The sequence below is a fragment of the Styela clava genome, chromosome 15 (genome assembly GCF_964204865.1).
Source record: "Styela clava chromosome 15, kaStyClav1.hap1.2, whole genome shotgun sequence".
Classification (NCBI taxonomy): Eukaryota; Metazoa; Chordata; class Ascidiacea; order Stolidobranchia; family Styelidae; genus Styela; species Styela clava.
This window is the reverse complement of record NC_135264.1, coordinates 8,281,296-8,300,396: the sequence shown is the minus strand read 5'-3', so window position 1 is coordinate 8,300,396 and position 19,101 is coordinate 8,281,296. Positions and strand designations below refer to the sequence as shown.

The window sequence follows — 19,101 nt, the reverse complement described above, 5'->3', positions numbered from 1 at the left end:
TCCAACAACTGCGAAATACAAATAGCCGAATAGACTACTACTTTATCGCCTACAACCATACCACGTTGAATGCACCCGAGCTCGTTCGATCTCGGAAGTTAAGCAATGTCGGGCTCGGTTAGTACTTGCATGGGTGACCGGCTGGGAATACCGAGTGTCGTAGGCTTTTCGTCGCCGTTTCATTCGATTTTGCTCTGTTTTCCAACAACTGCGAAATACAAATAGCCGAAAAGACTACTACTTTATCGCCTACAACCATACCACGTTGAATGCACTCGATCTCGGAAGTTAAGCAATGTCGGGCTCGGTTAGTACTTGCATGGGTGACCGGCTGGGAATACCGAGTGTCGTAGGCTTTTTGTCGCCGTTTCATTCGATTTTGCTCTGTTTTCCAACAACTGCGAAATACAAATAGCCGAATAGACTACTACTTTATCGCCTACAACTATACCACGTTGAATGCACCCGATCTCGTTCGATCTCGGAAGTTAAGCAATGTCGGGTTCGGTTAGTACTTGCATAGGTGACCGGCTGGGAATACCGAGTGTCGTAGGCTTTTCGTCGCCGTTTCATTCGATTTTGCTCTGTTTTCCAACAACTGCGAAATACAAATAGCCGAATAGACTACTACTTTATCGCCTACAACCATACCACGTTGAATGCACCCGATCTCGTTCGATCTCGGAAGTTAAGCAATGTCGGGCTCGGTTAGTACTTGCATGGGTGACCGGCTGGGAATACCGAGTGTCGTAGGCTTTTCGTCGCCGTTTCATTCGATTTTGCTCTGTTTTCCAACAACTGCGAAATACAAATAGCCGAATAGACTACTACTTTATCGCCTACAACCATACCACGTTGAATGCACTCGATCTCGTTCAATCTCGGAAGTTAAGCAATGTCGGGCTCGGTTAGTACTTGCATGGGTGACCGGCTGGGAATACCGAGTGTCGTAGGCTTTTCGTCGCCGTTTCATTCGATTTTGCTCTGTTTTCCAACAACTGCGAAATACAAATAGCCGAATAGACTACTACTTTATCGCCTACAACCATACCACGGTGAATGCACCCGATCTCGTTCGATCTCGGAAGTTAAGCAATGTCGGGCTCGGTTAGTACTTGCATGTGTGACCGGCTGGGAATACCGAGTGTCGTAGGCTTTTCCTCGCCGTTTCATTCGATTTTGCTCTGTTTTCCAACAACTGCGAAATACAAATAGCCGAATAGACTACTACTTTATTGCCTACAACCATACCACGTTGAATGCACCCGATCTCGTTCGATCTCGGAAGTTAAGCAATGTCGGGCTTGGTTAGTACTTGCATGGGTGACCGGCTGGGAATACCGAGTGTCGTAGGCTTTTTTTTCGTCGCCGTTCCATTCGTTTTTTCTCTGTTTTCTAACAACTGCAAAATACAAATAGCAGAACAGACTACTACTTTATCGACTACAACCATACCACGTTGAATGCACCCGATCTCGTTCGATCTCGGAAGTTAAGCAATGTCGGGCTCGGTTAGTACTTGCATGGGTGACCGGCTGGGAATATCGAGTGTCGTAGGCTTTTCGTCGCCGTTTCATTCGATTTTGCTCTGTTTTCCAACAACTACGAAATACAAATAGCCGAATAGACTACTACTTTATCGCCTACAACCATACCACGTTGAATGCACCCGATCTCGTTTGATCTCGGAAGTTAAGCAATGTCGGGCTCGGTTAGTACTTGCATGGGTGACCGGCTGCGAATATCGAGTGTCGTAGGCTTTTCGTCGCCGTTTCATTCGATTTTGCTCTGTTTTCCAACAACTGCGAAATACAAATAGCCGAATAGACTACTACTTTATCGCCTACGACCATACCACGTTGAATGCACCCGATCTCGTTCGATCTCGGAAGTTAAGCAATGTCGGGCTCGGTTAGTACTTGCATGGGTGACCGGCTGGGAATACCGAGTGTCGTAGGCTTTTTGTCGCCGTTTCATTCGATTTTGCTCTGTTTTCCAACAACTGCGAAATACAAATAGCCGAATAGACTACTACTTTATCGCCTACAACCATACCACGTTGAATGCACCCGATCTCGTTCGATCTCGGAAGTTAAGCAATGTCGGGCTCGGTTAGTACTTGCATGGGTGACCGGCTGGGAATACCGAGTGTCGTAGGCTTCTCGTCGCCGTTTCATTCGATTTTGCTCTGTTTTCCAACAATTGCGAAATACAAATAGCAGAATAGACTACTACTTTATCGCCTACAACCATACCACGTTGAATGCACCCGATCTCGTTCAATCTCGGAAGTTAAGCAAGGCTGGGCTCGGTTAGTACTTGCATGGGTGACCGGCTGGGAATACCGAGTGTCGTAGGCTTTTTGTCGCCGTTTCATTCGATTTTGCTCTGTTTTCCAACAACTGCGAAATACAAATAGCCGAATAGACTACTACTTTATCGCCTACAGCCATACCACGTTGAATGCACCCGTTATCGTTCGATCTCGGAAGTTAAGCAATGTCGGGCTCGGTTAGTACTTGCATGGGTGACCGGCTGGGAATACCGAGTGTCGTAGGCTTTTCGTCGTCGTTTCATTCGATTTTGCTCTGTTTTCCAACAACTGCGAAATACAAATAGCCGAATAGACTACTACTTTATCGCCTACAACCATACCACGTTGAATGCACCCGATCTCGTTCGATCTCGGAAGTTAAGCAATGTCGGGCTCGGTTAGTACTTGCATGGGTGACCGGCTGCGAATACCGAGTGTCGTAGGCTTTTCGTCGCCGTTTCATTCGATTTTGCTCTGTTTTCCAACAACTGCGAAATACAAATAGCCGAATAGACTACTACTTTATCGCCTACAACCATACCACGTTGAATGCACCCGATCTCGTTCGATCTCGGAAGTTAAGCAATGTCGGGCTCGGTTAGTACTTGCATGGGTGACCGGCTGGGAATACCGAGTGTCGTAGGCTTTTTGTCGCCGTTTCATTCGATTTTGCTCTGTTTTCCAACAACTGCGAAATACAAATAGCCGAATAGACTACTACTTTATCGCCTACAACCATACCACGTTGAATGCACCCGATCTCGTTCGATCTCGGAAGTTAAGCAATGTCGGGCTCGGTTAGTACTTGCATGGGTGACCGGCTGGGAATACCGAGTGTCGTAGGCTTCTCGTCGCCGTTTCATTCGATTTTGCTCTGTTTTCCAACAACTGCGAAATACAAATAGCCGAATAGACTACTACTTTATCGCCTACAACCATACCACGTTGAATGCACCCGATCTCGTTCGATCTCGGAAGTTAAGCAATGTCGGGCTCGGTTAGTACTTGCATGGGTGACCGGCTGGGAATACCGAGTGTCGTAGGCTTTTTGTCGCCGTTTCATTCGATTTTGCTCTGTTTTCCAACAACTGCGAAATACAAATAGCCGAATAGACTACTACTTTATCGCCTACAACCATACCACGTTGAATGCACCCGATCTCGTTCGATCTCGGAAGTTAAGCAATGTCGGGCTCGGTTAGTACTTGCATGGGTGACCGGCTGGGAATACCGAGTGTCGTAGGCTTCTCGTCGCCGTTTCATTCGATTTTGCTCTGTTTTCCAACAACTGCGAAATACAAATAGCCGAATAGACTACTACTTTATCGCCTACAACCATACCACGTTGAATGCACCCGATCTCGTTCGATCTCGGAAGTTAAGCAATGTCGGGCTCGGTTAGTACTTGCATGGGTGACCGGCTGGGAATACCGAGTGTCGTAGGCTTTTTGTCGCCGTTTCATTCGATTTTGCTCTGTTTTCCAACAACTGCGAAATACAAATAGCCGAATAGACTACTACTTTATCGCCTACAACCATACCACGTTGAATGCACCCGATCTCGTTCGATCTCGGAAGTTAAGCAATGTCGGGCTCGGTTAGTACTTGCATGGGTGACCGGCTGGGAATACCGAGTGTCGTAGGCTTCTCGTCGCCGTTTCATTCGATTTTGCTCTATTTTCCAACAACTGCGAAATACAAATAGCCGAATAGACTACTACTTTATCGCCTACAACCATACCACGTTGAATGCACCCGATCTCGTTCAATCTCGGAAGTTAAGCAATGTCGGGCTCGGTTAGTACTTGCATGGGTGACCGGCTGGGAATACCGAGTGTCGTAGGCTTTTTGTCGCCGTTTCATTCGATTTTGCTCTGTTTTCCAACAACTGCGAAATACAAATAGCCGAATAGACTACTACTTTATCGCCTACAACCATACCACGTTGAATGCACCCGTTATCGTTCGATCTCGGAAGTTAAGCAATGTCGGGCTCGGTTAGTACTTGCATGGGTGACCGGCTGGGAATACCGAGTGTCGTAGGCTTTTCGTCGCCGTTTCATTCGATTTTGCTCCGTTTTCCAACAACTGCGAAATACAAATAGCCGAATAGACTACTACTTTATCGCCTACAACCATACCACGTTGAATGCACCCGAGCTCGTTCGATCTCGGAAGTTAAGCAATGTCGGGCTCGGTTAGTACTTGCATGGGTGACCGGCTGGGAATACCGAGTGTCGTAGGCTTTTCGTCGCCGTTTCATTCGATTTTGCTCTGTTTTCCAACAACTGCGAAATACAAATAGCCGAAAAGACTACTACTTTATCGCCTACAACCATACCACGTTGAATGCACTCGATCTCGGAAGTTAAGCAATGTCGGGCTCGGTTAGTACTTGCATGGGTGACCGGCTGGGAATACCGAGTGTCGTAGGCTTTTTGTCGCCGTTTCATTCGATTTTGCTCTGTTTTCCAACAACTGCGAAATACAAATAGCCGAATAGACTACTACTTTATCGCCTACAACCATACCACGTTGAATGCACCCGATCTCGTTCGATCTCGGAAGTTAAGCAATGTCGGGTTCGGTTAGTACTTGCATAGGAGACCGGCTGGGAATACCGAGTGTCGTAGGCTTTTCGTCGCCGTTTCATTCGATTTTGCTCTGTTTTCCAACAACTGCGAAATACAAATAGCCGAATAGACTACTACTTTATCGCCTACAACCATACCACGTTGAATGCACCCGATCTCGTTCGATCTCGGAAGTTAAGCAATGTCGGGCTCGGTTAGTACTTGCATGGGTGACCGGCTGGGAATACCGAGTGTCGTAGGCTTTTCGTCGCCGTTTCATTCGATTTTGCTCTGTTTTCCAACAACTGCGAAATACAAATAGCCGAATAGACTACTACTTTATCGCCTACAACCATACCACGTTGAATGCACTCGATCTCGTTCAATCTCGGAAGTTAAGCAATGTCGGGCTCGGTTAGTACTTGCATGGGTGACCGGCTGGGAATACCGAGTGTCGTAGGCTTTTCGTCGCCGTTTCATTCGATTTTGCTCTGTTTTCCAACAACTGCGAAATACAAATAGCCGAATAGACTACCACTTCATCGCCTACAACCATACCACGTTGAATGCTCCCGATCTTGTTCGATCTCGGAAGTTAAGCAATGTCGGGCTTGGTTAGTACTTGCATGGGTGACCGGCTGGGAATACCGAGTGTCGTAGGCTTTTCGTCGCCGTTTCATTCGATTTTGCTCTGTTTTCTAACAACTGCGAAATACAAATAGCCGAATAGACTACTACTTTATCGCCTACAACCATACCACGGTGAATGCACCCGATCTCGTTCGATCTCGGAAGTTAAGCAATGTCGGGCTCGGTTAGTACTTGCATGTGTGACCGGCTGGGAATACCGAGTGTCGTAGGCTTTTCCTCGCCGTTTCATTCGATTTTGCTCTGTTTTCCAACAACTGCGAAATACAAATAGCCGAATAGACTACTACTTTATTGCCTACAACCATACCACGTTGAATGCACCCGATCTCGTTCGATCTCGGAAGTTAAGCAATGTCGGGCTTGGTTAGTACTTGCATGGGTGACCGGCTGGGAATACCGAGTGTCGTAGGCTTTTTTTTCGTCGCCGTTCCATTCGTTTTTTCTCTGTTTTCTAACAACTGCAAAATACAAATAGCAGAACAGACTACTACTTTATCGACTACAACCATACCACGTTGAATGCACCCGATCTCGTTCGATCTCGGAAGTTAAGCAATGTCGGGCTCGGTTAGTACTTGCATGGGTGACCGGCTGGGAATATCGAGTGTCGTAGGCTTTTCGTCGCCGTTTCATTCGATTTTGCTCTGTTTTCCAACAACTACGAAATACAAATAGCCGAATAGACTACTACTTTATCGCCTACAACCATACCACGTTGAATGCACCCGATCTCGTTTGATCTCGGAAGTTAAGCAATGTCGGGCTCGGTTAGTACTTGCATGGGTGACCGGCTGCGAATATCGAGTGTCGTAGGCTTTTCGTCGCCGTTTCATTCGATTTTGCTCTGTTTTCCAACAACTGCGAAATACAAATAGCCGAATAGACTACTACTTTATCGCCTACGACCATACCACGTTGAATGCACCCGATCTCGTTCGATCTCAGAAGTTAAGCAATGTCGGGCTCGGTTAGTACTTGCATGGGTGACCGGCTGGGAATACCGAGTGTCGTAGGCTTTTTGTCGCCGTTTCATTCGATTTTGCTCTGTTTTCCAACAACTGCGAAATACAAATAGCCGAATAGACTACTACTTTATCGCCTACAACCATACCACGTTGAATGCACCCGATCTCGTTCGATCTCGGAAGTTAAGCAATGTCGGGCTCGGTTAGTACTTGCATGGGTGACCGGCTGGGAATACCGAGTGTCGTAGGCTTCTCGTCGCCGTTTCATTCGATTTTGCTCTGTTTTCCAACAATTGCGAAATACAAATAGCAGAATAGACTACTACTTTATCGCCTACAACCATACCACGTTGAATGCACCCGATCTCGTTCAATCTCGGAAGTTAAGCAAGGCTGGGCTCGGTTAGTACTTGCATGGGTGACCGGCTGGGAATACCGAGTGTCGTAGGCTTTTTGTCGCCGTTTCATTCGATTTTGCTCTGTTTTCCAACAACTGCGAAATACAAATAGCCGAATAGACTACTACTTTGTCGCCTACAACCATACCACGTTGAATGCACCCGTTATCGTTCGATCTCGGAAGTTAAGCAATGTCGGGCTCGGTTAGTACTTGCATGGGTGACCGGCTGGGAATACCGAGTGTCGTAGGCTTTTCGTCGTCGTTTCATTCGATTTTGCTCTGTTTTCCAACAACTGCGAAATACAAATAGCCGATTAGACTACTACTTTATCGCCTACAACCATACCACGTTGAATGCACCCGAGCTCCTTCGATCTCGGAAGTTAAGCAATGTCGTACTCGGTTAGTACTTGCATGGGTGACCGGCTGGGAATACCGAGTGTCGTAGGCTTTTCGTCGCCGTTTCATTCGATTTTGCTCTGTTTTCCAACAACTGCGAAATACAAATAGCCGAATAGACTACTACTTTATCGCTTACAACCATACCACGTTGAATGCACTCGATCTCGGAAGTTAAGCAATGTCGGGCTCGGTTAGTACTTGCATGGGTGACCGGCTGGGAATACCGAGTGTCGTAGGCTTTTTGTCGCCGTTTCATTCAATTTTGCTCTGTTTTCCAACAACTGCGAAATACAAATAGCCGAATAGACTACTGCTTTATCGCCTACAACCATACCACGTTGAATGCACCCGATCTCGTTCGATCTCGGAAGTTAAGCAATGTCGGGTTCGGTTAGTACTTGCATGGGTGACCGGCTGGGAATACCGAGTGTCGTAGGCTTTTCGTCGCCGTTTCATTCGATTTTGCTCTGTTTTCCAACAACTGCGAAATACAAATAGCCGAATAGACTACTACTTTATCGTCTACAACCATACCACGTTGAATGCACCCGATCTCGTTCGATCTCGGAAGTTAAGCAATGTCGGGCTCGGTTAGTACTTGCATGGGTCACCGGCTGGGAATACCGAGTGTCGTAGGCTTTTCGTCGCCGTTTCATTCGATTTTGCTCTGTTTTCCAACAACTGCGAAATACAAATAGCCGAATAGACTACTACGTTATCGCCTACAACCATACCACGTTGAATGCACCCGATCTCGTTCGATCTCGGAAGTTAAGCAATGGCGGGCTCGGTTAGTACTTGCATGGGTGACCGGCTGGGAATACCGAGTGTCGTAGGCTTTTCGTCGCCGTTTCATTCGATTTTGCTCTGTTTTCCAACAACTGCAAAATACAAATAGCCGAATAGACTACTACTTTATTGCCTACAACCATACCACGTTGAATGCACCCGATCTCGTTCGATCTCGGAAGTTAAGCAAGGTCGGGCTCGGTTAGTACTTGCATGGGTGACCGGCTGGGAATACCGAGTGTCGTAGGCTTTTCGTCGCCGTTTCATTTGATTTTGCTCTGTTTTCCAACAACTGCGAAATACAAATAGCCGAATAGACTACTACTTTATCGCCTACAACCATACCACGTTGAATGCACCCGATCTCGTTCGATCTCGGAAGTTAAGCAATGTCGGGCTCGGTTAGTACTTGCATGGGTGACCGGCTGGAATACCGAGTGTCGTAGGCTTTTCGTCGCCGTTTCGTTCGATTTTGCTCTGTTTTCCAACAACTGCGGAATACAAATAGCCGAATAGACTACTGTTTAATCGCCTACAACCATACCACGTTGAATGCACCCGATCTCGTTCGATCTCGGAAGTTAAGCAATGTCGGGCTCGGTTAGTACTCGCATGGGTGACCGGCTGGGAATACCGAGTGTCGTAGGCTTTTTTTTCGTCGCCGTTCCATTCGTTTTTTCTCTTTTTTCCAACAACTGCGAAATACAAATTGCCGAATAGACTACTACTTTACCGCCTACAACCATACCACGTTGAATGCACCCGATCTCGTTCGATCTCGGAAGTTAAGCAATGTCGGGCTCGGTTAGTACTTGCATGGGTGACCGGCTGGGAATACCGAGTGTCGTAGGCTTTTCGTCGCCGCTTCATTCGATTTTGCTCTGTTTTCCAACAACTGCAAAATATAAATAGCCGAATAGACTACTACTTTATCGCCTACAACCATACCACGTTGAATGCACCCGATCTCGTTCGATCTCGGAAGTTAAGCAATGTCGGGCTCGGTTAGTACTTGCATGGGTGACCGGCTGGGAATATCGAGTGTCGTAGGCTTTTCGTCGCCGTTTCATTCGATTTTGCTCTGTTTTCCAACAACTGCGAAATACAAATAGCCGAATAGACTACTACTTTATCGCCTACAACCATACCACGTTGAATGCACCCGATCTCGTTCGATCTCGGAAGTTAAGCAATGTCGGGCTCGGTTAGTACTTGCATGGGTGACCGGCTGCGAATACCGAGTGTCGTAGGCTTTTCGTCGCCGTTTCATTCGATTTTGCTCTGTTTTCCAACAACTGCGAAATACAAATAGCCGAATAGACTACTACTTTATCGCCTACAACCATACCACGTTGAATGCACCCGATCTCGTTCGATCTCGGAAGTTAAGCAATGTCGGGCTCGGTTAGTACTTGCATGGGTGACCGGCTGGGAATACCGAGTGTCGTAGGCTTTTTGTCGCCGTTTCATTCGATTTTGCTCTGTTTTCCAACAACTGCGAAATACAAATAGCCGAATAGACTACTACTTTATCGCCTACAACCATACCACGTTGAATGCACCCGATCTCGTTCGATCTCGGAAGTTAAGCAATGTCGGGCTCGGTTAGTACTTGCATGGGTGACCGGCTGGGAATACCGAGTGTCGTAGGCTTCTCGTCGCCGTTTCATTCGATTTTGCTCTATTTTCCAACAACTGCGAAATACAAATAGCCGAATAGACTACTACTTTATCGCCTACAACCATACCACGTTGAATGCACCCGATCTCGTTCAATCTCGGAAGTTAAGCAATGTCGGGCTCGGTTAGTACTTGCATGGGTGACCGGCTGGGAATACCGAGTGTCGTAGGCTTTTTGTCGCCGTTTCATTCGATTTTGCTCTGTTTTCCAACAACTGCGAAATACAAATAGCCGAATAGACTACTACTTTATCGCCTACAACCATACCACGTTGAATGCACCCGTTATCGTTCGATCTCGGAAGTTAAGCAATGTCGGGCTCGGTTAGTACTTGCATGGGTGACCGGCTGGGAATACCGAGTGTCGTAGGCTTTTCGTCGCCGTTTCATTCGATTTTGCTCCGTTTTCCAACAACTGCGAAATACAAATAGCCGAATAGACTACTACTTTATCGCCTACAACCATACCACGTTGAATGCACCCGAGCTCGTTCGATCTCGGAAGTTAAGCAATGTCGGGCTCGGTTAGTACTTGCATGGGTGACCGGCTGGGAATACCGAGTGTCGTAGGCTTTTCGTCGCCGTTTCATTCGATTTTGCTCTGTTTTCCAACAACTGCGAAATACAAATAGCCGAATAGACTACTACTTTATCGCCTACAACCATACCACGTTGAATGCACTCGATCTCGGAAGTTAAGCAATGTCGGGCTCGGTTAGTACTTGCATGGGTGACCGGCTGGGAATACCGAGTGTCGTAGGCTTTTTGTCGTCGTTTCATTCGATTTTGCTCTGTTTTCCAACAACTGCAAAATACAAATAGCCGAATAGACTACTACTTTATCGCCTACAACCATACCACGTTGAATGCACCCGATCTCGTTCGATCTCGGAAGTTAAGCAATGTCGGGTTCGGTTAGTACTTGCATAGGTGACCGGCTGGGAATACCGAGAGTCGTAGGCTTTTCGTCGCCGTTTCATTCGATTTTGCTCTGTTTTCCAACAACTGCAAAATACAAATAGCCGAATAGACTACTACTTTATCGCCTACAACCATACCACGTTGAATGCACCCGATCTCGTTCGATCTCGGAAGTTAAGCAATGTCGGGCTCGGTTAGTACTTGCATGGGTGACCGGCTGGGAATACCGAGTGTCGTAGGCTTTTCGTCGCCGTTTCATTCGATTTTGCTCTGTTTTCCAACAACTGCGAAATACAAATAGCCGAATAGACTACTACTTTATCGCCTACAACCATACCACGTTGAATGCACTCGATCTCGTTCAATCTCGGAAGTCAAGCAATGTCGGGCTCGGTTAGTACTTGCATGGGTGACCGGCTGGGAATACCGAGTGTCGTAGGCTTTTCGTCGCCGTTTCATTCGATTTTGCTCTGTTTTCCAACAACTGCGAAATACAAATAGCCGAATAGACTACTACTTTATCGCCTACAACCATACCACGTTGAATGCACCCGATCTCGTTCGAACTCGGAAGTTAAGCAAGGTCGGGCTCGGTTAGTACTTGCATGGGTGACCGGCTGTGAATACCGAGTGTCGTAGGCTTTTCGTCGCCGTTTCATTTGATTTTGCTCTGTTTTCCAACAACTGCGAAATACAAATAGCCGAATAGACTACTAATTTATCGCCTACAACCATACCACGTTGAATGCACCCGATCTCGTTCGATCTCGGAAGTTAAGCAATGTCGGGCTCGGTTAGTACTTGCATGGGTGACCGGCTGGAATACCGAGTGTCGTAGGCTTTTCGTCGCCGTTTCGTTCGATTTTGATCTGTTTTCCAACAACTGCGAAATACAAATAGCCGAATAGACTACTGTTTAATCGCCTACAACCATACCACGTTGAATGCACTCGATCTCGGAAGTTAAGCAATGTCGGGCTCGGTTAGTACTTGCATGGGTGACCAGCTGGGAATACCGAGTGTCGTAGGCTATTCGTCGCCGTTTCATTCGATTTTGCTCTGTTTTCCAACAACTGCGAAATACAAATAGCCGAATAAACTACTACTTTACCGCCTACAACCATACCACGTTGAATGCACCCGATCTCGGAAGTTAAGCAATGTCGGGCTCGGTTAGTACTTGCATGGGTGACCGGCTGGGAATACCAAATGTCGTAGGCTTTTCGTCGCCGTTTCATTCGATTTTGCTCTGTTTTCTAACAATTGCGAAATACAAATAGCCGAATAGACTACTACTTTATCGCCTACAACCATACCACGTTGAATGCACCCGATCTTGTTCGATCTCGGAAGTTAAGCAATGTCGGGCTTGGTTAGTACTTGCATGGGTGACCGGCTGGGAATACCGAGTGTCGTAGGCTTTTCGTCGCCGTTTCATTCGATTTTGCTCTGTTTTCTAACAACTGGGAAATACAAATAGCCGAATAGACTACTACTTTATCGCCCACAACCATACCACGGTGAATGCACCCGATCTCGTTCGATCTCGGAAGTTAAGCAATGTCGTGCTCGGTTAGTACTTGCATGGGTGACCGGCTTGGAATACCGAGTGTCGTAGGCTTTTTTTTCGTCGCCGTTCCATTCGTTTTTGCTCTGTTTTCCAACAACTGCGAAATACAAATAGCCGAATAGACTACTACTTTATCGCCTACAACCATACCACGTTGAATGCACCCGATCTCGTCGATCTCGGAAGTTAAGCAATGTCGGGTTCGGTTAGTACTTGCATGGGTGACCGGCTGGGAATACCGAGTGTCGTAGGCTTTTTTTTCGTCGCCGTTCCATTCGTTTTTGCTCTGTTTTCCAACAACTGCGAAATACAAATAGACGAATAGACTACTACTTTCTCGCCTACAACCATACCACGTTGAATGCACTCGATCTCGGAAGTTAAGCAATGTCGGGCTCGGTTAGTACTTGCATGGGTGACCGGCTGGGAATACCGAGTGTCGTAGGCTTTTTTTTCGTCGCCGTTTCATTCGATTTTGCTCTGTTTTCCAACAACTGCGAAATACAAATAGCCGAATAGACTACTATTTTATCGCCTACAACCATACCACGTTGAATGCACCCGTTATCGTTCGATCTCGGAAGTTAAGCAATGTCAGGCTCGGTTAGTACTTGCATGGGTGACCGGCTGGGAATACCGAGTGTCGTAGGCTTTTCGTAGCCGTTTCATTCGATTTTGCTCTGTTTTCCAACAACTGCGAAATACAAATAGCCGAATAGACTACTACTTTATCGCCTACAACCATACCACGTTGAATGCACCCGATCTCGTTCGATCTCGGAAGTTAAGCAATGTCGGGCTCGGTTAGTACTTGCATAGGTGACCGGCTGGGAATACCGAGCGTCGTAGGCTTTTCGTCGCCGTTTCATTCGATTTTGCTCTGTTTTCCAACAACTGCGAAATACAAATAGCCGAATAGACTACTACTTTATCGCCTACAACCATACCACGTTGAATGCACCCGATCTCGTTCGATCTCGGAAGTTAAGCAATGTCGGGTTCGGTTAGTACTTGCATGGGTGACCGGCTGGGAATACCGAGTGTCGTAGGCTTTTCGTCGCCGTTTCATTCGAATTTGCTCTGTTTTCCAACAACTGCGAAATACAAATAGCCGAATAGACTACTACTTTATCGCCTACAACCATACCACGTTGAATGCACCCGATCTCGTTCGATCTCGGAAGTTAAGCAATGTCGGGCTCGGTTAGTACTTGCATGGGTGACCGGCTGGGAATACCGAGTGTCGTAGGCTTTTCGTCGCCGTTTCATTCGATTTTGCTCTGTTTTCCAACAACTGCGAAATACAAATAGCCGAATAGACTACTACTTTATCGCCTACAACCATACCACGTTGAATGCACCCGATCTCGTTCAATCTCGGAAGTTAAGCAATGTCGGGCTCGGTTAGTACTTGCACGGGTGACCGGCTGGGAATACCGAGTGTCGTAGGCTTTTCGTCGCCGTTTCATTCGATTTTGCTCTGTTTTCCAACAACTGCGAAATACAAATAGCCGAATAGACTACTACTTTATCGCCTACAACCATACCACGTTGAATGCACCCGATCTCGTTCGATCTCGGAAGTTAAGCAATGTCGGGTTCGGTTAGTACTTGCATAGGTGACCGGCTGGGAATACCGAGAGTCGTAGGCTTTTCGTCGCCGTTTCATTCGATTTTGCTCTGTTTTCCAACAACTGCAAAATACAAATAGCCGAATAGACTACTACTTTATCGCCTACAACCATACCACGTTGAATGCACCCGATCTCGTTCGATCTCGGAAGTTAAGCAATGTCGGGCTCGGTTAGTACTTGCATGGGTGACCGGCTGGGAATACCGAGTGTCGTAGGCTTTTCGTCGCCGTTTCATTCGATTTTGCTCTGTTTTCCAACAACTGCGAAATACAAATAGCCGAATAGACTACTACTTTATCGCCTACAACCATACCACGTTGAATGCACTCGATCTCGTTCAATCTCGGAAGTCAAGCAATGTCGGGCTCGGTTAGTACTTGCATGGGTGACCGGCTGGGAATACCGAGTGTCGTAGGCTTTTCGTCGCCGTTTCATTCGATTTTGCTCTGTTTTCCAACAACTGCGAAATACAAATAGCCGAATAGACTACTACTTTATCGCCTACAACCATACCACGTTGAATGCACCCGATCTCGTTCGAACTCGGAAGTTAAGCAAGGTCGGGCTCGGTTAGTACTTGCATGGGTGACCGGCTGTGAATACCGAGTGTCGTAGGCTTTTCGTCGCCGTTTCATTTGATTTTGCTCTGTTTTCCAACAACTGCGAAATACAAATAGCCGAATAGACTACTAATTTATCGCCTACAACCATACCACGTTGAATGCACCCGATCTCGTTCGATCTCGGAAGTTAAGCAATGTCGGGCTCGGTTAGTACTTGCATGGGTGACCGGCTGGAATACCGAGTGTCGTAGGCTTTTCGTCGCCGTTTCGTTCGATTTTGATCTGTTTTCCAACAACTGCGAAATACAAATAGCCGAATAGACTACTGTTTAATCGCCTACAACCATACCACGTTGAATGCACCCGATCTCGTTCGATCTCGGAAGTTAAGCAATGTCGGGCTCGGTTAGTACTTGCATGGGTGACCAGCTGGGAATACCGAGTGTCGTAGGCTATTCGTCGCCGTTTCATTCGATTTTGCTCTGTTTTCCAACAACTGCGAAATACAAATAGCCGAATAGACTACTACTTTACCGCCTACAACCATACCACGTTGAATGCACCCGATCTCGGAAGTTAAGCAATGTCGGGCTCGGTTAGTACTTGCATGGGTGACCGGCTGGGAATACCAAATGTCGTAGGCTTTTCGTCGCCGTTTCATTCGATTTTGCTCTGTTTTCTAACAATTGCGAAATACAAATAGCCGAATAGACTACTACTTTATCGCCTACAACCATACCACGTTGAATGCACCCGATCTTGTTCGATCTCGGAAGTTAAGCAATGTCGGGCTTGGTTAGTACTTGCATGGGTGACCGGCTGGGAATACCGAGTGTCGTAGGCTTTTCGTCGCCGTTTCATTCGATTTTGCTCTGTTTTCTAACAACTGGGAAATACAAATAGCCGAATAGACTACTACTTTATCGCCCACAACCATACCACGGTGAATGCACCCGATCTCGTTCGATCTCGGAAGTTAAGCAATGTCGTGCTCGGTTAGTACTTGCATGGGTGACCGGCTTGGAATACCGAGTGTCGTAGGCTTTTTTTTCGTCGCCGTTCCATTCGTTTTTGCTCTGTTTTCCAACAACTGCGAAATACAAATAGCCGAATAGACTACTACTTTATCGCCTACAACCATACCACGTTGAATGCACCCGATCTCGTCGATCTCGGAAGTTAAGCAATGTCGGGTTCGGTTAGTACTTGCATGGGTGACCGGCTGGGAATACCGAGTGTCGTAGGCTTTTTTTTCGTCGCCGTTCCATTCGTTTTTGCTCTGTTTTCCAACAACTGCGAAATACAAATAGACGAATAGACTACTACTTTCCCGCCTACAACCATACCACGTTGAATGCACTCGATCTCGGAAGTTAAGCAATGTCGGGCTCGGTTAGTACTTGCATGGGTGACCGGCTGGGAATACCGAGTGTCGTAGGCTTTTTTTTCGTCGCCGTTTCATTCGATTTTGCTCTGTTTTCCAACAACTGCGAAATACAAATAGCCGAATAGACTACTATTTTATCGCCTACAACCATACCACGTTGAATGCACCCGTTATCGTTCGATCTCGGAAGTTAAGCAATGTCAGGCTCGGTTAGTACTTGCATGGGTGACCGGCTGGGAATACCGAGTGTCGTAGGCTTTTCGTAGCCGTTTCATTCGATTTTGCTCTGTTTTCCAACAACTGCGAAATACAAATAGCCGAATAGACTACTACTTTATCGCCTACAACCATACCACGTTGAATGCACCCGATCTCGTTCGATCTCGGAAGTTAAGCAATGTCGGGCTCGGTTAGTACTTGCATAGGTGACCGGCTGGGAATACCGAGTGTCGTAGGCTTTTCGTCGCCGTTTCATTCGATTTTGCTCTGTTTTCCAACAACTGCGAAATACAAATAGCCGAATAGACTACTACTTTATCGCCTACAACCATACCACGTTGAATGCACCCGATCTCGTTCGATCTCGGAAGTTAAGCAATGTCGGGTTCGGTTAGTACTTGCATGGGTGACCGGCTGGGAATACCGAGTGTCGTAGGCTTTTCGTCGCCGTTTCATTCGAATTTGCTCTGTTTTCCAACAACTGCGAAATACAAATAGCCGAATAGACTACTACTTTATCGCCTACAACCATACCACGTTGAATGCACCCGATCTCGTTCGATCTCGGAAGTTAAGCAATGTCGGGCTCGGTTAGTACTTGCATGGGTGACCGGCTGGGAATACCGAGTGTCGTAGGCTTTTCGTCGCCGTTTCATTCGATTTTGCTCTGTTTTCCAACAACTGCGAAATACAAATAGCCGAATAGACTACTACTTTATCGCCTACAACCATACCACGTTGAATGCACCCGATCTCGTTCAATCTCGGAAGTTAAGCAATGTCGGGCTCGGTTAGTACTTGCACGGGTGACCGGCTGGGAATACCGAGTGTCGTAGGCTTTTCGTCGCCGTTTCATTCGATTTTGCTCTGTTTTCCAACAACTGCGAAATACAAATAGCCGAATAGACTACTACTTTATCGCCTACAACCATACCACGTTGAATGCACCCGATCTCGTTCGATCTCGGAAGTTAAGCAAGGTCGGGCTCGGTTAGTACTTGCATGGGTGACCGGCTGGGAATACCGAGTGTCGTAGGCTTTTCGTCGCCGTTTCATTTGATTTTGCTCTGTTTTCCAACAACTGCGAAATACATATAGCCGAATAGACTACTACTTTATCGCCTACAACCATACCACGTTGAATGCACCCGATCTCGTTCGATCTCGGAAGTTAAGCAATGTCGGGCTCGGTTAGTACTTGCATGGGTGACCGGCTGGAATACCGAGTGTCGTAGGCTTTTCGTCGCCGTTTCGTTCGATTTTGCTCTGTTTTTCAACAACTGCGAAATACAAATAGCCGAATAGACTACTGTTTAATCGCCTACAACCATACCACGTTGAATGCACCCGATCTCGTTCGATCTCGGAAGTTAAGCAATGTCGGGCTCGGTTAGTACTTGCACGGGTGACCGGCTGGGAATACCGAGTGTCGTAGGCTTTTCGTCGCCGTTTCATTCGATTTTGCTCTGTTTTCCAACAACTGCGAAATACAAATAGCCGAATAGACTACTACTTTATCGCCTACAACCATACCACGTTGAATGCACCCGATCTCGTTCGATCTCGGAAGTTAAGCAATGTCGGGTTCGGTTAGTACTTGCATAGGTGACCGGCTGGGAATACCGAGAGTCGTAGGCTTTTCGTCGCCGTTTCATTCGATTTTGCTCTGTTTTCCAACAACTGCAAAATACAAATAGCCGAATAGACTACTACTTTATCGCCTACAACCATACCACGTTGAATGCACCCGATCTCGTTCGATCTCGGAAGTTAAGCAATGTCGGGCTCGGTTAGTACTTGCATGGGTGACCGGCTGGGAATACCGAGTGTCGTAGGCTTTTCGTCGCCGTTTCATTCGATTTTGCTCTGTTTTCCAACAACTGCGAAATACAAATAGCCGAATAGACTACTACTTTATCGCCTACAACCATACCACGTTGAATGCACTCGATCTCGTTCAATCTCGGAAGTCAAGCAATGTCGGGCTCGGTTAGTACTTGCATGGGTGACCGGCTGGGAATACCGAGTGTCGTAGGCTTTTCGTCGCCGTTTCATTCGATTTTGCTCTGTTTTCCAACAACTGCGAAATACAAATAGCCGAATAGACTACTACTTTATCGCCTACAACCATACCACGTTGAATGCACCCGATCTCGTTCGAACTCGGAAGTTAAGCAAGGTCGGGCTCGGTTAGTACTTGCATGGGTGACCGGCTGTGAATACCGAGTGTCGTAGGCTTTTCGTCGCCGTTTCATTTGATTTTGCTCTGTTTTCCAACAACTGCGAAATACAAATAGCCGAATAGACTACTAATTTATCGCCTACAACCATACCACGTTGAATGCACCCGATCTCGTTCGATCTCGGAAGTTAAGCAATGTCGGGCTCGGTTAGTACTTGCATGGGTGACCGGCTGGAATACCGAGTGTCGTAGGCTTTTCGTCGCCGTTTCGTTCGATTTTGATCTGTTTTCCAACAACTGCGAAATACAAATAGCCGAATAGACTACTGTTTAATCGCCTACAACCATACCACGTTGAATGCACCCGATCTCGTTCGATCTCGGAAGTTAAGCAATGTCGGGCTCGGTTAGTACTTGCATGGGTGACCAGCTGGGAATACCGAGTGTCGTAGGCTATTCGTCGCCGTTTCATTCGATTTTGCTCTGTTTTCCAACAACTGCGAAATACAAATAGCCGAATAGACTACTACTTTACCGCCTACAACCATACCACGTTGAATGCACCCGATCTCGGAAGTTAAGCAATGTCGGGCTCGGTTAGTACTTGCATGGGTGACCGGCTGGGAATACCAAATGTCGTAGGCTTTTCGTCGCCGTTTCATTCGATTTTGCTCTGTTTTCTAACAATTGCGAAATACAAATAGCCGAATAGACTACTACTTTATCGCCTACAACCATACCACGTTGAATGCACCCGATCTTGTTCGATCTCGGAAGTTAAGCAATGTCGGGCTTGGTTAGTACTTGCATGGGTGACCGGCTGGGAATACCGAGTGTCGTAGGCTTTTCGT

At 46.9% G+C, this 19,101-nt stretch overlaps 66 non-coding genes and 30 pseudogenes across 66 annotated transcripts; all 96 read left to right on the top strand.

The window, feature by feature from the left end:
* The first annotated feature begins 47 nt into the window (after positions 1 to 47).
* Positions 48 to 166, top strand: LOC144416064 (5S ribosomal RNA). Its single transcript, XR_013471958.1, has one exon. It is a non-coding gene; the product is annotated as a 5S ribosomal RNA (ribosomal RNA).
* Positions 167 to 247: 81 nt separating this feature from the next.
* On the top strand, positions 248 to 356 carry LOC144412431 (5S ribosomal RNA; annotated as a pseudogene).
* Positions 357 to 437: 81 nt separating this feature from the next.
* On the top strand, positions 438 to 556 carry LOC144417496 (5S ribosomal RNA; annotated as a pseudogene).
* Positions 557 to 637: 81 nt separating this feature from the next.
* LOC144414201 (5S ribosomal RNA) lies at positions 638 to 756 on the top strand. Its single transcript, XR_013470092.1, has one exon. It is a non-coding gene; the product is annotated as a 5S ribosomal RNA (ribosomal RNA).
* An 81-nt stretch (positions 757 to 837) lies between these two features.
* LOC144417092 (5S ribosomal RNA) lies at positions 838 to 956 on the top strand. Its single transcript, XR_013472985.1, has one exon. It is a non-coding gene; the product is annotated as a 5S ribosomal RNA (ribosomal RNA).
* Positions 957 to 1,037: 81 nt separating this feature from the next.
* On the top strand, positions 1,038 to 1,156 carry LOC144417594 (5S ribosomal RNA; annotated as a pseudogene).
* Positions 1,157 to 1,237: 81 nt separating this feature from the next.
* On the top strand, positions 1,238 to 1,356 carry LOC144414174 (5S ribosomal RNA). The gene has a single exon (XR_013470065.1). It is a non-coding gene; the product is annotated as a 5S ribosomal RNA (ribosomal RNA).
* An 85-nt stretch (positions 1,357 to 1,441) lies between these two features.
* LOC144416142 (5S ribosomal RNA) lies at positions 1,442 to 1,560 on the top strand. Its single transcript, XR_013472036.1, has one exon. It is a non-coding gene; the product is annotated as a 5S ribosomal RNA (ribosomal RNA).
* Positions 1,561 to 1,641: 81 nt separating this feature from the next.
* LOC144416188 (5S ribosomal RNA) lies at positions 1,642 to 1,760 on the top strand. The gene has a single exon (XR_013472082.1). It is a non-coding gene; the product is annotated as a 5S ribosomal RNA (ribosomal RNA).
* An 81-nt stretch (positions 1,761 to 1,841) lies between these two features.
* Positions 1,842 to 1,960, top strand: LOC144413424 (5S ribosomal RNA). The gene has a single exon (XR_013469451.1). It is a non-coding gene; the product is annotated as a 5S ribosomal RNA (ribosomal RNA).
* An 81-nt stretch (positions 1,961 to 2,041) lies between these two features.
* LOC144414200 (5S ribosomal RNA) lies at positions 2,042 to 2,160 on the top strand. The gene has a single exon (XR_013470091.1). It is a non-coding gene; the product is annotated as a 5S ribosomal RNA (ribosomal RNA).
* Positions 2,161 to 2,241: 81 nt separating this feature from the next.
* Positions 2,242 to 2,360, top strand: LOC144416778 (5S ribosomal RNA). Its single transcript, XR_013472671.1, has one exon. It is a non-coding gene; the product is annotated as a 5S ribosomal RNA (ribosomal RNA).
* Positions 2,361 to 2,441: 81 nt separating this feature from the next.
* On the top strand, positions 2,442 to 2,560 carry LOC144418214 (5S ribosomal RNA; annotated as a pseudogene).
* Positions 2,561 to 2,641: 81 nt separating this feature from the next.
* LOC144414989 (5S ribosomal RNA) lies at positions 2,642 to 2,760 on the top strand. Its single transcript, XR_013470881.1, has one exon. It is a non-coding gene; the product is annotated as a 5S ribosomal RNA (ribosomal RNA).
* An 81-nt stretch (positions 2,761 to 2,841) lies between these two features.
* Positions 2,842 to 2,960, top strand: LOC144414199 (5S ribosomal RNA). Its single transcript, XR_013470090.1, has one exon. It is a non-coding gene; the product is annotated as a 5S ribosomal RNA (ribosomal RNA).
* An 81-nt stretch (positions 2,961 to 3,041) lies between these two features.
* Positions 3,042 to 3,160, top strand: LOC144414198 (5S ribosomal RNA). Its single transcript, XR_013470089.1, has one exon. It is a non-coding gene; the product is annotated as a 5S ribosomal RNA (ribosomal RNA).
* An 81-nt stretch (positions 3,161 to 3,241) lies between these two features.
* LOC144414197 (5S ribosomal RNA) lies at positions 3,242 to 3,360 on the top strand. Its single transcript, XR_013470088.1, has one exon. It is a non-coding gene; the product is annotated as a 5S ribosomal RNA (ribosomal RNA).
* An 81-nt stretch (positions 3,361 to 3,441) lies between these two features.
* On the top strand, positions 3,442 to 3,560 carry LOC144414195 (5S ribosomal RNA). The gene has a single exon (XR_013470086.1). It is a non-coding gene; the product is annotated as a 5S ribosomal RNA (ribosomal RNA).
* Positions 3,561 to 3,641: 81 nt separating this feature from the next.
* On the top strand, positions 3,642 to 3,760 carry LOC144414194 (5S ribosomal RNA). The gene has a single exon (XR_013470085.1). It is a non-coding gene; the product is annotated as a 5S ribosomal RNA (ribosomal RNA).
* An 81-nt stretch (positions 3,761 to 3,841) lies between these two features.
* Positions 3,842 to 3,960, top strand: LOC144414193 (5S ribosomal RNA). The gene has a single exon (XR_013470084.1). It is a non-coding gene; the product is annotated as a 5S ribosomal RNA (ribosomal RNA).
* Positions 3,961 to 4,041: 81 nt separating this feature from the next.
* Positions 4,042 to 4,160, top strand: LOC144416294 (5S ribosomal RNA). Its single transcript, XR_013472187.1, has one exon. It is a non-coding gene; the product is annotated as a 5S ribosomal RNA (ribosomal RNA).
* An 81-nt stretch (positions 4,161 to 4,241) lies between these two features.
* On the top strand, positions 4,242 to 4,360 carry LOC144417954 (5S ribosomal RNA; annotated as a pseudogene).
* An 81-nt stretch (positions 4,361 to 4,441) lies between these two features.
* On the top strand, positions 4,442 to 4,560 carry LOC144416063 (5S ribosomal RNA). The gene has a single exon (XR_013471957.1). It is a non-coding gene; the product is annotated as a 5S ribosomal RNA (ribosomal RNA).
* Positions 4,561 to 4,641: 81 nt separating this feature from the next.
* On the top strand, positions 4,642 to 4,750 carry LOC144412430 (5S ribosomal RNA; annotated as a pseudogene).
* Positions 4,751 to 4,831: 81 nt separating this feature from the next.
* Positions 4,832 to 4,950, top strand: LOC144417303 (5S ribosomal RNA). The gene has a single exon (XR_013473197.1). It is a non-coding gene; the product is annotated as a 5S ribosomal RNA (ribosomal RNA).
* Positions 4,951 to 5,031: 81 nt separating this feature from the next.
* Positions 5,032 to 5,150, top strand: LOC144414192 (5S ribosomal RNA). The gene has a single exon (XR_013470083.1). It is a non-coding gene; the product is annotated as a 5S ribosomal RNA (ribosomal RNA).
* Positions 5,151 to 5,231: 81 nt separating this feature from the next.
* On the top strand, positions 5,232 to 5,350 carry LOC144417091 (5S ribosomal RNA). The gene has a single exon (XR_013472984.1). It is a non-coding gene; the product is annotated as a 5S ribosomal RNA (ribosomal RNA).
* An 81-nt stretch (positions 5,351 to 5,431) lies between these two features.
* On the top strand, positions 5,432 to 5,550 carry LOC144416454 (5S ribosomal RNA). The gene has a single exon (XR_013472347.1). It is a non-coding gene; the product is annotated as a 5S ribosomal RNA (ribosomal RNA).
* An 81-nt stretch (positions 5,551 to 5,631) lies between these two features.
* LOC144417593 (5S ribosomal RNA) lies at positions 5,632 to 5,750 on the top strand (annotated as a pseudogene).
* Positions 5,751 to 5,831: 81 nt separating this feature from the next.
* LOC144414163 (5S ribosomal RNA) lies at positions 5,832 to 5,950 on the top strand. Its single transcript, XR_013470054.1, has one exon. It is a non-coding gene; the product is annotated as a 5S ribosomal RNA (ribosomal RNA).
* An 85-nt stretch (positions 5,951 to 6,035) lies between these two features.
* LOC144416141 (5S ribosomal RNA) lies at positions 6,036 to 6,154 on the top strand. Its single transcript, XR_013472035.1, has one exon. It is a non-coding gene; the product is annotated as a 5S ribosomal RNA (ribosomal RNA).
* An 81-nt stretch (positions 6,155 to 6,235) lies between these two features.
* LOC144416187 (5S ribosomal RNA) lies at positions 6,236 to 6,354 on the top strand. Its single transcript, XR_013472081.1, has one exon. It is a non-coding gene; the product is annotated as a 5S ribosomal RNA (ribosomal RNA).
* Positions 6,355 to 6,435: 81 nt separating this feature from the next.
* On the top strand, positions 6,436 to 6,554 carry LOC144415548 (5S ribosomal RNA). Its single transcript, XR_013471440.1, has one exon. It is a non-coding gene; the product is annotated as a 5S ribosomal RNA (ribosomal RNA).
* An 81-nt stretch (positions 6,555 to 6,635) lies between these two features.
* Positions 6,636 to 6,754, top strand: LOC144414191 (5S ribosomal RNA). The gene has a single exon (XR_013470082.1). It is a non-coding gene; the product is annotated as a 5S ribosomal RNA (ribosomal RNA).
* An 81-nt stretch (positions 6,755 to 6,835) lies between these two features.
* Positions 6,836 to 6,954, top strand: LOC144416777 (5S ribosomal RNA). Its single transcript, XR_013472670.1, has one exon. It is a non-coding gene; the product is annotated as a 5S ribosomal RNA (ribosomal RNA).
* Positions 6,955 to 7,035: 81 nt separating this feature from the next.
* On the top strand, positions 7,036 to 7,154 carry LOC144417953 (5S ribosomal RNA; annotated as a pseudogene).
* Positions 7,155 to 7,235: 81 nt separating this feature from the next.
* LOC144418368 (5S ribosomal RNA) lies at positions 7,236 to 7,354 on the top strand (annotated as a pseudogene).
* An 81-nt stretch (positions 7,355 to 7,435) lies between these two features.
* Positions 7,436 to 7,544, top strand: LOC144412608 (5S ribosomal RNA; annotated as a pseudogene).
* An 81-nt stretch (positions 7,545 to 7,625) lies between these two features.
* LOC144415498 (5S ribosomal RNA) lies at positions 7,626 to 7,744 on the top strand. Its single transcript, XR_013471390.1, has one exon. It is a non-coding gene; the product is annotated as a 5S ribosomal RNA (ribosomal RNA).
* An 81-nt stretch (positions 7,745 to 7,825) lies between these two features.
* On the top strand, positions 7,826 to 7,944 carry LOC144415911 (5S ribosomal RNA). The gene has a single exon (XR_013471805.1). It is a non-coding gene; the product is annotated as a 5S ribosomal RNA (ribosomal RNA).
* An 81-nt stretch (positions 7,945 to 8,025) lies between these two features.
* On the top strand, positions 8,026 to 8,144 carry LOC144415044 (5S ribosomal RNA). Its single transcript, XR_013470936.1, has one exon. It is a non-coding gene; the product is annotated as a 5S ribosomal RNA (ribosomal RNA).
* An 81-nt stretch (positions 8,145 to 8,225) lies between these two features.
* LOC144414582 (5S ribosomal RNA) lies at positions 8,226 to 8,344 on the top strand. The gene has a single exon (XR_013470472.1). It is a non-coding gene; the product is annotated as a 5S ribosomal RNA (ribosomal RNA).
* Positions 8,345 to 8,425: 81 nt separating this feature from the next.
* On the top strand, positions 8,426 to 8,543 carry LOC144417163 (5S ribosomal RNA). The gene has a single exon (XR_013473055.1). It is a non-coding gene; the product is annotated as a 5S ribosomal RNA (ribosomal RNA).
* An 81-nt stretch (positions 8,544 to 8,624) lies between these two features.
* On the top strand, positions 8,625 to 8,743 carry LOC144414535 (5S ribosomal RNA). Its single transcript, XR_013470424.1, has one exon. It is a non-coding gene; the product is annotated as a 5S ribosomal RNA (ribosomal RNA).
* Positions 8,744 to 8,828: 85 nt separating this feature from the next.
* LOC144414190 (5S ribosomal RNA) lies at positions 8,829 to 8,947 on the top strand. The gene has a single exon (XR_013470081.1). It is a non-coding gene; the product is annotated as a 5S ribosomal RNA (ribosomal RNA).
* Positions 8,948 to 9,028: 81 nt separating this feature from the next.
* Positions 9,029 to 9,147, top strand: LOC144414743 (5S ribosomal RNA). The gene has a single exon (XR_013470633.1). It is a non-coding gene; the product is annotated as a 5S ribosomal RNA (ribosomal RNA).
* An 81-nt stretch (positions 9,148 to 9,228) lies between these two features.
* Positions 9,229 to 9,347, top strand: LOC144414988 (5S ribosomal RNA). The gene has a single exon (XR_013470880.1). It is a non-coding gene; the product is annotated as a 5S ribosomal RNA (ribosomal RNA).
* Positions 9,348 to 9,428: 81 nt separating this feature from the next.
* On the top strand, positions 9,429 to 9,547 carry LOC144414189 (5S ribosomal RNA). The gene has a single exon (XR_013470080.1). It is a non-coding gene; the product is annotated as a 5S ribosomal RNA (ribosomal RNA).
* An 81-nt stretch (positions 9,548 to 9,628) lies between these two features.
* Positions 9,629 to 9,747, top strand: LOC144414188 (5S ribosomal RNA). The gene has a single exon (XR_013470079.1). It is a non-coding gene; the product is annotated as a 5S ribosomal RNA (ribosomal RNA).
* Positions 9,748 to 9,828: 81 nt separating this feature from the next.
* On the top strand, positions 9,829 to 9,947 carry LOC144416293 (5S ribosomal RNA). Its single transcript, XR_013472186.1, has one exon. It is a non-coding gene; the product is annotated as a 5S ribosomal RNA (ribosomal RNA).
* Positions 9,948 to 10,028: 81 nt separating this feature from the next.
* Positions 10,029 to 10,147, top strand: LOC144417952 (5S ribosomal RNA; annotated as a pseudogene).
* An 81-nt stretch (positions 10,148 to 10,228) lies between these two features.
* On the top strand, positions 10,229 to 10,347 carry LOC144416061 (5S ribosomal RNA). Its single transcript, XR_013471955.1, has one exon. It is a non-coding gene; the product is annotated as a 5S ribosomal RNA (ribosomal RNA).
* Positions 10,348 to 10,428: 81 nt separating this feature from the next.
* LOC144412429 (5S ribosomal RNA) lies at positions 10,429 to 10,537 on the top strand (annotated as a pseudogene).
* An 81-nt stretch (positions 10,538 to 10,618) lies between these two features.
* LOC144417708 (5S ribosomal RNA) lies at positions 10,619 to 10,737 on the top strand (annotated as a pseudogene).
* Positions 10,738 to 10,818: 81 nt separating this feature from the next.
* On the top strand, positions 10,819 to 10,937 carry LOC144414187 (5S ribosomal RNA). The gene has a single exon (XR_013470078.1). It is a non-coding gene; the product is annotated as a 5S ribosomal RNA (ribosomal RNA).
* An 81-nt stretch (positions 10,938 to 11,018) lies between these two features.
* On the top strand, positions 11,019 to 11,137 carry LOC144417615 (5S ribosomal RNA; annotated as a pseudogene).
* An 81-nt stretch (positions 11,138 to 11,218) lies between these two features.
* Positions 11,219 to 11,337, top strand: LOC144414851 (5S ribosomal RNA). The gene has a single exon (XR_013470741.1). It is a non-coding gene; the product is annotated as a 5S ribosomal RNA (ribosomal RNA).
* An 81-nt stretch (positions 11,338 to 11,418) lies between these two features.
* Positions 11,419 to 11,536, top strand: LOC144417162 (5S ribosomal RNA). The gene has a single exon (XR_013473054.1). It is a non-coding gene; the product is annotated as a 5S ribosomal RNA (ribosomal RNA).
* Positions 11,537 to 11,617: 81 nt separating this feature from the next.
* On the top strand, positions 11,618 to 11,726 carry LOC144412273 (5S ribosomal RNA; annotated as a pseudogene).
* An 81-nt stretch (positions 11,727 to 11,807) lies between these two features.
* On the top strand, positions 11,808 to 11,916 carry LOC144412637 (5S ribosomal RNA; annotated as a pseudogene).
* Positions 11,917 to 11,997: 81 nt separating this feature from the next.
* On the top strand, positions 11,998 to 12,116 carry LOC144415564 (5S ribosomal RNA). The gene has a single exon (XR_013471456.1). It is a non-coding gene; the product is annotated as a 5S ribosomal RNA (ribosomal RNA).
* An 81-nt stretch (positions 12,117 to 12,197) lies between these two features.
* LOC144412126 (5S ribosomal RNA) lies at positions 12,198 to 12,316 on the top strand (annotated as a pseudogene).
* Positions 12,317 to 12,401: 85 nt separating this feature from the next.
* LOC144417491 (5S ribosomal RNA) lies at positions 12,402 to 12,519 on the top strand (annotated as a pseudogene).
* An 85-nt stretch (positions 12,520 to 12,604) lies between these two features.
* On the top strand, positions 12,605 to 12,713 carry LOC144412428 (5S ribosomal RNA; annotated as a pseudogene).
* Positions 12,714 to 12,798: 85 nt separating this feature from the next.
* Positions 12,799 to 12,917, top strand: LOC144412115 (5S ribosomal RNA; annotated as a pseudogene).
* Positions 12,918 to 12,998: 81 nt separating this feature from the next.
* LOC144416821 (5S ribosomal RNA) lies at positions 12,999 to 13,117 on the top strand. The gene has a single exon (XR_013472714.1). It is a non-coding gene; the product is annotated as a 5S ribosomal RNA (ribosomal RNA).
* Positions 13,118 to 13,198: 81 nt separating this feature from the next.
* On the top strand, positions 13,199 to 13,317 carry LOC144415497 (5S ribosomal RNA). Its single transcript, XR_013471389.1, has one exon. It is a non-coding gene; the product is annotated as a 5S ribosomal RNA (ribosomal RNA).
* An 81-nt stretch (positions 13,318 to 13,398) lies between these two features.
* LOC144414186 (5S ribosomal RNA) lies at positions 13,399 to 13,517 on the top strand. The gene has a single exon (XR_013470077.1). It is a non-coding gene; the product is annotated as a 5S ribosomal RNA (ribosomal RNA).
* Positions 13,518 to 13,598: 81 nt separating this feature from the next.
* LOC144417323 (5S ribosomal RNA) lies at positions 13,599 to 13,717 on the top strand. The gene has a single exon (XR_013473217.1). It is a non-coding gene; the product is annotated as a 5S ribosomal RNA (ribosomal RNA).
* Positions 13,718 to 13,798: 81 nt separating this feature from the next.
* Positions 13,799 to 13,917, top strand: LOC144417707 (5S ribosomal RNA; annotated as a pseudogene).
* Positions 13,918 to 13,998: 81 nt separating this feature from the next.
* Positions 13,999 to 14,117, top strand: LOC144414184 (5S ribosomal RNA). The gene has a single exon (XR_013470075.1). It is a non-coding gene; the product is annotated as a 5S ribosomal RNA (ribosomal RNA).
* Positions 14,118 to 14,198: 81 nt separating this feature from the next.
* Positions 14,199 to 14,317, top strand: LOC144417614 (5S ribosomal RNA; annotated as a pseudogene).
* Positions 14,318 to 14,398: 81 nt separating this feature from the next.
* On the top strand, positions 14,399 to 14,517 carry LOC144414850 (5S ribosomal RNA). Its single transcript, XR_013470740.1, has one exon. It is a non-coding gene; the product is annotated as a 5S ribosomal RNA (ribosomal RNA).
* An 81-nt stretch (positions 14,518 to 14,598) lies between these two features.
* LOC144417161 (5S ribosomal RNA) lies at positions 14,599 to 14,716 on the top strand. The gene has a single exon (XR_013473053.1). It is a non-coding gene; the product is annotated as a 5S ribosomal RNA (ribosomal RNA).
* An 81-nt stretch (positions 14,717 to 14,797) lies between these two features.
* LOC144415270 (5S ribosomal RNA) lies at positions 14,798 to 14,916 on the top strand. Its single transcript, XR_013471162.1, has one exon. It is a non-coding gene; the product is annotated as a 5S ribosomal RNA (ribosomal RNA).
* Positions 14,917 to 14,997: 81 nt separating this feature from the next.
* LOC144412635 (5S ribosomal RNA) lies at positions 14,998 to 15,106 on the top strand (annotated as a pseudogene).
* An 81-nt stretch (positions 15,107 to 15,187) lies between these two features.
* LOC144415563 (5S ribosomal RNA) lies at positions 15,188 to 15,306 on the top strand. Its single transcript, XR_013471455.1, has one exon. It is a non-coding gene; the product is annotated as a 5S ribosomal RNA (ribosomal RNA).
* An 81-nt stretch (positions 15,307 to 15,387) lies between these two features.
* LOC144412125 (5S ribosomal RNA) lies at positions 15,388 to 15,506 on the top strand (annotated as a pseudogene).
* An 85-nt stretch (positions 15,507 to 15,591) lies between these two features.
* Positions 15,592 to 15,709, top strand: LOC144417489 (5S ribosomal RNA; annotated as a pseudogene).
* Positions 15,710 to 15,794: 85 nt separating this feature from the next.
* Positions 15,795 to 15,903, top strand: LOC144412427 (5S ribosomal RNA; annotated as a pseudogene).
* An 85-nt stretch (positions 15,904 to 15,988) lies between these two features.
* LOC144412114 (5S ribosomal RNA) lies at positions 15,989 to 16,107 on the top strand (annotated as a pseudogene).
* An 81-nt stretch (positions 16,108 to 16,188) lies between these two features.
* On the top strand, positions 16,189 to 16,307 carry LOC144415843 (5S ribosomal RNA). The gene has a single exon (XR_013471737.1). It is a non-coding gene; the product is annotated as a 5S ribosomal RNA (ribosomal RNA).
* Positions 16,308 to 16,388: 81 nt separating this feature from the next.
* Positions 16,389 to 16,507, top strand: LOC144415496 (5S ribosomal RNA). Its single transcript, XR_013471388.1, has one exon. It is a non-coding gene; the product is annotated as a 5S ribosomal RNA (ribosomal RNA).
* Positions 16,508 to 16,588: 81 nt separating this feature from the next.
* On the top strand, positions 16,589 to 16,707 carry LOC144414183 (5S ribosomal RNA). Its single transcript, XR_013470074.1, has one exon. It is a non-coding gene; the product is annotated as a 5S ribosomal RNA (ribosomal RNA).
* An 81-nt stretch (positions 16,708 to 16,788) lies between these two features.
* LOC144417321 (5S ribosomal RNA) lies at positions 16,789 to 16,907 on the top strand. Its single transcript, XR_013473215.1, has one exon. It is a non-coding gene; the product is annotated as a 5S ribosomal RNA (ribosomal RNA).
* Positions 16,908 to 16,988: 81 nt separating this feature from the next.
* Positions 16,989 to 17,107, top strand: LOC144414581 (5S ribosomal RNA). The gene has a single exon (XR_013470471.1). It is a non-coding gene; the product is annotated as a 5S ribosomal RNA (ribosomal RNA).
* Positions 17,108 to 17,188: 81 nt separating this feature from the next.
* LOC144417160 (5S ribosomal RNA) lies at positions 17,189 to 17,306 on the top strand. Its single transcript, XR_013473052.1, has one exon. It is a non-coding gene; the product is annotated as a 5S ribosomal RNA (ribosomal RNA).
* An 81-nt stretch (positions 17,307 to 17,387) lies between these two features.
* Positions 17,388 to 17,506, top strand: LOC144415400 (5S ribosomal RNA). Its single transcript, XR_013471292.1, has one exon. It is a non-coding gene; the product is annotated as a 5S ribosomal RNA (ribosomal RNA).
* An 81-nt stretch (positions 17,507 to 17,587) lies between these two features.
* On the top strand, positions 17,588 to 17,706 carry LOC144417706 (5S ribosomal RNA; annotated as a pseudogene).
* Positions 17,707 to 17,787: 81 nt separating this feature from the next.
* On the top strand, positions 17,788 to 17,906 carry LOC144414182 (5S ribosomal RNA). The gene has a single exon (XR_013470073.1). It is a non-coding gene; the product is annotated as a 5S ribosomal RNA (ribosomal RNA).
* An 81-nt stretch (positions 17,907 to 17,987) lies between these two features.
* On the top strand, positions 17,988 to 18,106 carry LOC144417612 (5S ribosomal RNA; annotated as a pseudogene).
* An 81-nt stretch (positions 18,107 to 18,187) lies between these two features.
* Positions 18,188 to 18,306, top strand: LOC144414849 (5S ribosomal RNA). The gene has a single exon (XR_013470739.1). It is a non-coding gene; the product is annotated as a 5S ribosomal RNA (ribosomal RNA).
* Positions 18,307 to 18,387: 81 nt separating this feature from the next.
* On the top strand, positions 18,388 to 18,505 carry LOC144417159 (5S ribosomal RNA). Its single transcript, XR_013473051.1, has one exon. It is a non-coding gene; the product is annotated as a 5S ribosomal RNA (ribosomal RNA).
* An 81-nt stretch (positions 18,506 to 18,586) lies between these two features.
* LOC144415259 (5S ribosomal RNA) lies at positions 18,587 to 18,705 on the top strand. The gene has a single exon (XR_013471151.1). It is a non-coding gene; the product is annotated as a 5S ribosomal RNA (ribosomal RNA).
* Positions 18,706 to 18,786: 81 nt separating this feature from the next.
* On the top strand, positions 18,787 to 18,895 carry LOC144412634 (5S ribosomal RNA; annotated as a pseudogene).
* Positions 18,896 to 18,976: 81 nt separating this feature from the next.
* On the top strand, positions 18,977 to 19,095 carry LOC144415562 (5S ribosomal RNA). The gene has a single exon (XR_013471454.1). It is a non-coding gene; the product is annotated as a 5S ribosomal RNA (ribosomal RNA).
* Positions 19,096 to 19,101: the final 6 nt, after the last annotated feature.